We start from the raw sequence: 10,913 nt of genomic DNA on the forward strand, positions 1-10,913 counted from the left end.
GATTGTGCTGTGATAATATTCCCTCTTTAACTTGCTTTGCAAAGGTTTTGGATTGTTGTCTTTTGTTTTCATTTGTCTCTAGGTATATTTTGTATTTCCTCTTTGATTTCTTCAGTGATCCACTGGTTATTTAGTAGCGTATTGTGTCGTGGTTGAAAAAGATGCTTGATATGATTGCAATTTTTTTAAAATTTACCTCTGCCACCTGTGTCTTGTCCACTGTACGGTCCAGCCACCCCCTGCTTGCCCAGGAGACCCACCAAGACCAGTAGGTAGGTCTGGTCCTGGCTCCTGTGGAGTCACTGCTTTTTCCTCTGGGTCCTGGTGCACAGGAGACATTGTGTGCATCCTCCAAAAGTGGAGTTTGTCTCCCCTGGTCCTGTGGAGTTCCTGCAATCAAGCCCTGTTGGCCTTCAAAGCCCAATGCTCAGGGGGCTCCTCCCGATGCCAGACCTCCAGTTGAGAGAGCCTGACTTGGGGCCAGGAACTTTCACTTTTGTAGGAGAACCTCTGAGATATGATTATTTCCCAGTTAGTAGGTCACCCACCTACTGGGTGAGATTTGTTTTGAAAAGGCACCCCTCCTGCCTTCTCGTTGTGGTGGCTTCTTTGTCTTTGGAAGTAGAATATCTTTCTTGGTAGGTTTCAGTCTTTTTTTCAGCTAATGGTTTAGTATTTAGTTGTGATTTTGGTGTTTTCATGAGAGCAGGTGAACTCAGGTCTTTCTACCCTTTCATCCTGGTCCTGACCCTGATTTTGTCACTTTAATTACAGTGTGTCTTGGTGTGGTCCTCTATGAATTGATCTTGTTTAGATTCTCTGTGCTTCTTGGACCTGGATGTCTCTCTCCTTACCCAGGTTAGGGAAGTATTCAGCAATCAGGTCTTCAAATACATTCTCTGCCCCCTGCCTATATCTTTTCTTTTGGGACCCCTAAAATGTAAATGTTAGCATGCTTGATATTATCCCAGAGGTCTCTTAAAGTGTCATTCCTTTCCCTTCTGTTGAGGAATAGTAATATCCACTACTGTCTTTCAGCTTGCTAATGGAAAAGAATGTAGCATTTCATTTGTTATTACCTTCTAGTGTCTTTTTCATCTCAATTATTCTTCATATGTTTGATTCTTTGTTTCCCAACTCTTTGTTTAAAAACTTCTAACTTGTATATCTGTGCATCCAGTCTTCAGAGTTCAATAATCTTTCTCCTCCTGAGTTTTTGTTTTGTTCCTTTGCTAGTATGTGTCCCTCTGTTGACTCATTAGGCCTAACTTTGTTTTTCTTATTTCTAGTTATCTGGTAGGTTGGTTACATTTTCCAGTCTTCCAGAAATGGCCTTTGGAGGAGGTGGCCTTTTCAGGAGATGACCTATGTGTTCAAGGATCACACTTCCCTCTCATCACCAGAGCTCTGTGCTCTAGGGCTGCCTTTTTATGTGGGCTCATGACTGTGGGCAGTCTGGTAGGCTTGGTTGGTACCCCTGTCCAGTTGATTGATGTGCCTTACATTTGCAGAGGCTGCTGACCACTGGCTGGCAGGGCTGGGATCACAAGTTGGCTGACTGTGCTACCCTAGGACTAGTGCTGTTTCCTGGGTGAGCAAAGTTGAGGTCCAGGAGAGCCTAGGGCTGGTTCCCCCCCCAACTAGTGGGTAAAGCCTGGTCCTGAGGTCTAGTGTCTGGCCACCAGAAAGCAGAACTGGGTCCTGTGGTCTGATTGTAGGGCTCAGGGGACCTAGAGCTGGTTTTAGGCTGCTGGTGGGTAGAGCTGATTCCCGACACAGCTGGCTGTGGGGTCCAGGGTGTCCTGAAGCTTGTGTTGGCCTGATGGTGGTTGGTCTCAACACTGGTGCTGGCTTTGTGGTGGGTAGGCTAGGTCTGCAGCTGTGGCTACTGTTTCCTGGGCCCAGGCTTCTGCCTTGGTGCCTATATGCTGTCTGGAGAGGGTGCAGCTGGGTTCTGAGGCTAATATTGCTAGAGGGAGGATTCCAAAGTGGTGCTTTCCAGCACCAATGTCCACATAATCGAACAAGTTTCACCAGAATGACTGCTACCAGTGTCTGCATCCCTAGGATGAGCTCCATTTGCCTCCTGCCTCTCCAGGAGGTTCTCAAGGATTGGCAGGTAGATCTGATCCAGGTTCATTTCAAATTGCTAATATATTCCTGGATCCCTAAACAAATGAGATTTACATGTGGAGTCTATTTCTTTCAGCCTCCTGGGACTCCCAGAGTATGCCCCACTAGCCTTCAAAGCCAAACATTCTGGGGGCTTGTGTTCCTGTTGCAGGATCCCCGGGGTTGGGGAGCTTGATGTGGGACTCAGATCCCTCACTCTTTGGGGAGGACTTCTGGAACAAAACTTCTGCTTGTGGGTCACCCACCTGAGCGTAAAACACTTGACTATTCAGTGACTCGGACCTTCCTAACTCATCTTGTTTTGGCTCTTTCTTTATATCTTTAGTTGTAGAAGATCTTTTCTGGTTAGGTTCTGGTCTTTTTCATAGATGGTTGTTCTGTAAATATTTGTAATGTTGGTGTGTCCATGAGCAGAGATGAGCTCAAGGTCTTCTACTCTGTTATCTTGGTCCATCTCAGTCTTCCTTTTTTTTTCCTCTGGAAGAACACCAGTTTGTCTCAAATTGTTGTTGCAAGTGAAAGCTGAGTTTGGACTTCTAATTATGTTCAACTTTATAAATTTAAAAAATGCAGATATTTTATTCTTAGTTTTGGTTATTGGATATTACATCTTCCATTTTACTTATGTCTTAAATATATTGGCATACAGTTTTTAAATAATTCTCTCAACTTCTGTAGACTCTGTAGTGATATATCATGTCCTTTCTTTCATTCTTTTTTTTTTTTCCTATCACTGTGAAAGAAAAGTGAAAGTGTTAATTGCTCAGTCGTGACTCTCCGCGACCCCATGGAGTGTAGCCCAACAGGCTCCTCTGGCCATGGAATTCTGCAGGCAAGAGTACTGGAGTGGGTTGCCATTCCTTTATCCAGGGGATCTCCCTGACTCAAGGATCTCCCCGACCTAGGGATCAAACCCAGGTCTCCTGCATTGTAGGCAGATTCTTTACGATCTGAGCCAAATTAGCTGGCGCTATCTTCTATCACTATAGATTAGTTTTGTTTGTTCTTTGCTGTCACATAAATGGAACCATACAATATATATCCTTTATATTTGCCTTCTTTTACAGTACATAATACCCCTAAGATTCATTTATGTTAGATATATCAGTAGTTTCTTACATTTTGTTTTTGGATATTGTGTTTATCCATCCTAAATACACACTATTTCAACTGTCGAGTGACATTTAAATTATTTGGTGATCATGAATAAGACTGCTGTGTATATTCTTATGAAATATTTTTGGGGACAAACACTTTAATTTTTATTGGATAAATGTTTAGGAGTAGAATCGGTAGATCACATGGTGTAGGTATATGTTTAACTTTAACAGAAACCACAGAACTACACTCCAAAGTGGTACCATTTTACATTTTACTTTGTTGACATACTTTATCAACAAAGTATGACAGCTCCAGATGCCACATACCCTCAGGAGTGCTTGATATTGTCAGTCTTTTAAATTTTATTCATTCTAGTGAGTGTCTAGTTATATCTCATTATGGCTTTACATTTAATTATCTGTTGAAGATCTTTTCTATATGTTTATTTGCCATCCACATGCCATCTTTTGTGAAGATTTCTTTAAATATTTTGTCATATTTTGTTGGATTATTCATCTCACTGTATTAGAGGCATTTAAAAATACATTTTAGATACCTGTTCTTTTATATATATATATATATATATATATATATATGAGAGTTAGAAATATTTTCTCCCAGTACGTGACTTGGATTTTCATTTTCTTCATGGTGTCCTTCAAAAAACAAACATATTAAAGGTTGATGAAGTTCAAGTTATCAATATTTTCCTTTTGTGGGTTGTATGTTTTATGTCTTATCTAAGAAATATGTTTTTGTTCTAGGGCTATGGATATTTCTCTCCTAATTTTTCTTCTAAAAATTTAATTGTTTCATTCAAGTGATTAATTTCAAATTAGCTTTTGTATTTAGATTTTGGTGAGAATTGAGGATCATTTATTTCCACATTGATATCTATTTGTTCTAGCATTATTTGTAAGCAGGGCTTTCCTGATAGTTCAGTTGGTAAAGAATCCGCCTGTGATGCAGGAGACCTGGGTTCGATTCTGGGTTGGGAAGATCCCCTGGAGAAGGGAAAAGCTACCCATTCCTGTATTCTGGCCTGGAGAATTCCATGGACTGTATAGTTCATGAGGTCACAAAGAGTCGGACATGACTGAGCAACTTTCACTTTCACACTTCACTATTTGTAAGCCAATAAACAAATAAAAATATACTTTCCTATTCCCATTGAATTCTACTTGGTAGTTTTGTTGAAAATCAATTGAAAATATATGTAAGTCTATTTTTGAACTCTGTATTTTGTTCCTTAGTGTTTGCCAAATTAGATTATTATTTTACTAGAATACTTAAAAAATTTTTTTAATTGGAAGATAGTAGCTTTACAATGTTGTTTTGGTTTCTGCCATACAACAATGTGAATGAGCCATAAGTATACATATTTCCCCTCCCTCTTGAACCTCCTCCCAATCCCCTACCCCATCCTTACCCCTCTGGGTTGTCACAGGGCATAGGTTGAGCTCCCTGTGTTAGATAGCAGCTTGCACTCGCTATCTGTTTTATAGATGCTAATGTATATGTTTCAGTGCTCCTCTCTCAGTTTGTCCCAGCCTTTCCTTCCATTGCTGTGTCCACAAGTCTGTTCTATTTGTGTCTCTATTCCTGCCCTGAAAATAGGCTCATTGGTACCATTTTTCTAGATTCCATATATATACATTAATATATGATATTTGTTTTTCTTACTTCACTCTGGATAACATGCTCTAGGTTCATCCACCTCAATAGAATTGACTCAAATTCATTCCTTTTTTATGGCTGAATAATATTTCTTTGTATATATGTACCATAACTTCTTTATCCATTCATCTGTTGATGAACATCTAGGTTGCTTCCATGTCCTTGCAATTGTAAAGAGTGCTACAATGAAGTTTGGGCTACATGTGTCTTTTTGAATTATGGTTTTCTTAGGGTATATGCCCAGTAGTGGGATTACTGGGTCATATGGTAGTTTTATTCCTAGTTTTTAAAGAAGTTTCCATACTCTTCTCCATAGTGGCTGTATCAATTTACATTCCCATCAGCTGTGCAAGGGGGTTCTCTTTTCTCCACACCCTCTTCAGCATTTACTGTTTGTAGATTTTTTGATGAAGGCCATTCTGACCAATGTGAGGTGATACCTTATTTAGATTTGCATTTCTCTGATAAGTGATCTTGATCATTTTTTCATGTGTTTATTAGCATCAGTATATCTTCTTTGGAGAAATGTCTGTTTAGGTCTTCTGCCCATTTTTTTTTTTGGGGTTGTTTGTTTTTCTAATATTGAGCTGCTTGTATATTTTGGAGATTAATCCTTTGTCCATTCCTTCATTTGCAGTTAGTTCCTCCCTTTCTGAGGATTGTCTTTCCACTTTGTATATGATTTTCTACACTGTGAAAAAATTTTTAAGTTTAATTGGGTCCCATTTGTTTATTTTTTATTTTATTTCCATTACTCTAGGAGGTGGGTGATAGATGGTCTTGCTGCAATTCATTTCAGAGTGTTCTGCTTAAGTTTTCCACATAGTTTCTGGTCTTACATTTAAGTCTTTAATCCATTTTGAGTTTATTTTTGTGTATGGTGCTAGGAAGTGTTCTAATTTCATTCTTTTACATGTAGCTGTCCAGTTTTCCCAGCACCACTTATTGAAGTGACTGTCTTCTCTCCATTGTATATTCTTGCCTCCTTTGTCAAGATAAGGTGCCCATAGGTGCATGGGTTTCCTTCTTTCATTCTTGATACTGGTTGCTTGCCTGTCTCTGATTTGATTCAGTCTTGTCAGAAGTTTAAAATGTTGATTAGACATTTTAAAGAATCAAATTTTGGCTTTAACATTTTAATCCTTTAAATTTTATTCACCATTTCCCTAATTTCTTGATGGATATTTAGCTCATTAATATTTATGTGTCTTGTATTTAGAAGTTAATATCTTAAATGTGTAATACGGATTTTGCTACATCCCACAAGTTCTTTTCATAAAATATTCAGCTCAAAATATTCTCTAATTTCCATCATGGTTTATTTCTACCTACTGGTTATTTAGAAGTGAATTTCTACATTGATTGAAATATTCTAGCTGAATTATATTTCAGTTTAATTGCATTTTCACAAAGCATATTCAGTAGATTCAATACTTTTTGAAACTTGCCTTATGGCCCAAGACATCAATCAGTTTTTGAAAAATGTTTTGTTCAAATCGTATTTCTTCTGTGTTATATCACTTCCACAATGTATGAATCTATTTCTCCTTATAGTTCTATGTTTCCTTTAAATATTCTGAGGCTGTGTCATTAGAGGACTAAAATTTAAGATTGTCTTATTTCCCCAGTAAGTCAAGCCTTTGATCATTGTGAAGTGTCAGTTTTAATCTACAGTAATGCTCTTCACCTTCAAGCATTCTTTAAATCAGTGGTCCCCAGCCTTTTTGGCACCAGGGACCAGTTTTGTGGAAGAGAATTTTTCCATGGACCAAGGTTGGGGGGATCGTTTCAGGATGACTCAAGCACATTAAATTTACTGTGAGCTTTATTTCTGTTATTATTACATCAGCTCCACCTCAGATCATCAGGCATTAGATCCCAGAGGCTGGGGACCCCTGCTCTAAATGATACTAATATAGCTACATACATTTTAGGTCAGGGCTTCCAGTGAAAATTCTTGTGTTTTTTTTTTTTTTTTGAATACTGAATAAAGCATGTCCTTATCTTTTGGATTTCATTGCTTTGCTTGAGAAATTAGCTGTCTAATTCCTAAAACTTTAAATAAAGTACACATTCTTTGACTTTCACCCTTTTGGAGTCCTTATATATCCTGTCAATAACTACAAGGGCTACTTTTTTCCCCCAAGAGATTCAAGTGACAGAATTTAAATAGGGTAAATCTATTTACTTAATATAATTACTAATGTAAGTTTAAAGCAATAGTAGTACCCCCTCATTTGTGATTTGACTTTCCATGGTTTCAGTTACCCAAGCATGTTCAGAAAATATTTAAATGAAAAATTCCAGAAATAAATCATCAGTCTTAAATTAGGCACTGTTCTGAGTAGCACTTTAATCCAGCACTGTCCAGTTCTGTTTTTCTCAGGATTCCCCAACCACTGATATTGTCATGGATCAGTGATCCAGGATCACCTGAAGTGGATGATGCTCCCTCTGACTTCCCATTTCACTTCATCTCATCTCCTCCTGAAGGTATTGTATCATCACATGTCATCACAAGAAGGGTAAGTATAGTACAATAGGGTATTTTGAGGGAGAAATAGACTGCATTCACATAATTTTTATTATAGTACATTATAACTTCTCTATTTTACTAGGACCCTGATGCTGGAAAAGACTGAGGGTGGGAGGAGAAGGGGGTGACAGAGGATGAGATGGTTGGATGACATCATTGACTCAATGGACATGAGTTTGAGCAAGCTCCAAGAGATAGTGAAGGACAGGGAAGCCTGGTCTGCTGCAGTCCATGGGGTCGCAAAGTTGGACACGACTGAGTGAACAAGTCTTAATGTGCCTTATTCATACATTAAACTTTATCATAGGTATGTAGAGGAAAAAAAATATCATGTATATATAGAACCTGGTACTATCTGTGGTTTCAGGAATCCAGTGGGTGTCTTGGAATACATTCCCTGCAAATAAGGAGGGACTATTATTGAACCATTCTACTACAATGACCTTTTTATTTTCATGTCTTTTGTCCATTGCATGTGTGGAAGATTTAAAAAATTTTCCTAAAGTTTAATTATGATATATCTAGGAATAAATTGTTTTTAATTTATATTGCTTTGGTTTCTTACACCTTCTCAGATCCAGTAGTTCATATCTTTAGCTTTAGAAAATTGTCATTGACTCCAGTATTTTTTGTTACTTCTGTTCTCATTGTGTCCTCTACTTTTTCTTAGTTTCTTGTCAGTGTTGAATCTCTTGAGTTTTATTTTCAATACTTCCTTCTGACTTGCCTTCCAATTCTGTTAAATTATTTCTAATTTGCTATTAAACCTAGTCATTGTATTCTTAATTGGGATTACTATGTTAGTTCTAGTATTCTTTTCACCAAATCTGCTCTGTAATTTTGTGATTTTCTGTTCCTTGGAAATGCTGGCCATCTTATTTTTACTTCCTGAACATGGTAAGCTAGCGGTCCCAATATCTGGAGCCTCTGCATCTTTTCTTCTTCTGACCGTTTTCCTGGTTCTCATGTATGATTGTCTCTTGTTTATCCTTGTGTGACAAGACTTTATTTTTTAAATTAAACAAAATTGTATTGGAGTTTAGTTAATTTACAATGTTGTGTTAGTTTTAGGTGGCCAGCAAAGTGAATCAGTTTTATATATATATATATACACACACACACATATATATACACACACACACATATGGCCACTGTTTTTCAGATTCTTTTCCTAGATAGGTCACCACAGATCACTGAGTGGAGTTCCCTGTGCTACACAGTAGGTCCTTGTTAGATGTCTGTTTTAGTAGTGTGTGTATGTCAGTTCCAATCTCCCAATTTATGCTTTCTCCCACTCCTTACCCACCAGTAAGCATGTTTGTTTTCTACTTCTGTGACTCTGTTTGTTTTGTAAATAAGTTAATTTGTACCTTTTTTTTTTTAATTTAGATTCCACATATAAGCAATATCATAGGATATTTGTCTTTTTCTGTCTGACTTACTTCAAGACTTTAAAAATGGGTTTGTTTGTACAGGTTTACAATGATACTCTTCAGAATCTGTTGCAGTTACCTGAGAGTGCTAGCGATCTGGCTAGTCTTACCTTGGCAGTATTGCCATTTCAAGCTGGATAATTCTTTATTGTGAGAGCATGTCCTGTGTTTTACAGGATGTTTAGTAGTATCTTAGCCTCTTCCCACTAGACACTATAATATTTCTTCACAGTTAAAATGTCTCCAGATATTGCCAAATGCTCTCTGGTACTTAAGCCACTGTCTTAACCCCAAAGCAAGAGAATTTTATCAGGTTTAAATATAGTAGTCCTTGATCTTTACTTTTGTCCCAATTCAAGTATTATCCTGCTTTTCCAGTTGTCCTCAGTGGAGACTAGATCCAAATTTGACATAGGGATGTATAAGCACACACCCATTCCTGCTGCCTGGACAGCCACGTATGTTTAGAATCCCAGTATCCACAGTAGCAGGTAAGTTCTATCAATACCACGTGGTTCTCACATGGGCCATTCTGCTGATTGTAAAGGCTTTTTCTTTGGCATGCCAGCATGCTTTATGCTATTGAGAAATTTGTCTTGAAGAATATTTTAAGAATCAGTCTTCAGTTCGTAACTCAATGACTGAGTCTCAGAGATTGTTGACTGTGGGTGCCCATCCACTTTCACAAATGCAGTTAATTCCTTCTTGGTATATTTGTGTGTCTTGAAGACCAGGGCTTAGAGGGTGCTTTCTATGGTAGCTGCTCAGAGAGTCCTAAACTCTCTGGGATTTAAAATCGGGAATCCTAAAAAGCACCTGGTCCAAATGGATATAGAAAGTGAAGCACAGGAAGTCTGTGTAACTACGTTGTCTTGTGATAACCAGAACTGAAGAAATGTGTCCCCTCTAGAGAAATGAGAAGGGCCAAAATGAATCTCATGTACTAACAAGGCTGGGGTTGAGGAGGTGGGACAGTTCTACCCCATTGTAGAATCCAACAGGCAGTGGTCCCAAGAGAAGTAAAGCTATCCTGATGTTTCTTATGAGAGAAGGAACATATTTATTTTGTATCAGGAATTTCTGCATTATTTAATTTTATCCTTGATAAACTTAGGCAGCCAGATTCTTTAATGTCCATTTTTAGAGGAGGATCTGAAGTTTAGCATGCTATAACTTGCTTCAGGTCATCAGGCTAAAAGACTGAGTCAAACCTTAAAGCCCATGATTTTTTTTTTTTTTTTTTATGGTTTGCTGTTCTCTTAGGGTCATGACTTCTCATTCAAGGGCCTGTGGATTAAAATATTTATAAAGTGATGATCCAAGTTACCACTGACTCTTAGGTGGGAACCCAGTGAAAAGAGGGACTCATATCAGAAAGGGTGTCTTTGTATATTTATTTGGCTGTGGCAGGTGGTATCTACTATCTTCATTGCAGCATGTGGGATCTAGTTCCCCAACCATGGACTGAACTCAGGCCCCCTGCATTGGGAGCGCTGAGTCTAAGCCACTGGACCATCAGTGAAGTCCCAGAAAAGGCCTCTGTGGTGGGACTGTAAGTAAGATGGCCACTTGGAAAGCCTTGGTGGGGGCAGTGTTCTCTTACCTGCCACACAAACCAGAAGTAGGATCTGAAAAGCCGGGGTGCTCTGCTTGCTAGGTTAGCACTCTCTACTTCTTACACCCACATTCTTTCATCTGTGGGACAGACTCTCCTAAATTCAGTAATCCTCAAAGGTGGCTAAACCATTCTATTATTTGGAATTGGGCTTGAAGTCTTAGGAGATCAGGTAAGTAATGGATAATTTGGTAACTCTGGATGTCTTCTAGAACCTGAGGTGTGAGTGAGGACATTTTCTACTTCTGGTTCTGGCCAGCATTAGAAAACTGAGTACAATCATTTAGTGATTCTTTCACTAACAATAAAATACTCTGAACAGAAGGATTTAATTTCAACAGTAAATTTCTTCAAAATGGTTTCAGTGAGGTCCAACTGGGCCTCAGTTTGACCTCAAATCAAGCAATGGACATACCAC

The sequence above is a fragment of the Bos grunniens genome, chromosome 10 (genome assembly GCF_055505025.1).
Source record: "Bos grunniens cultivar Pamir isolate PY7600 chromosome 10, Bosgru_T2T1.0, whole genome shotgun sequence".
NCBI classification, from domain to species: Eukaryota; Metazoa; Chordata; class Mammalia; order Artiodactyla; family Bovidae; genus Bos; species Bos grunniens.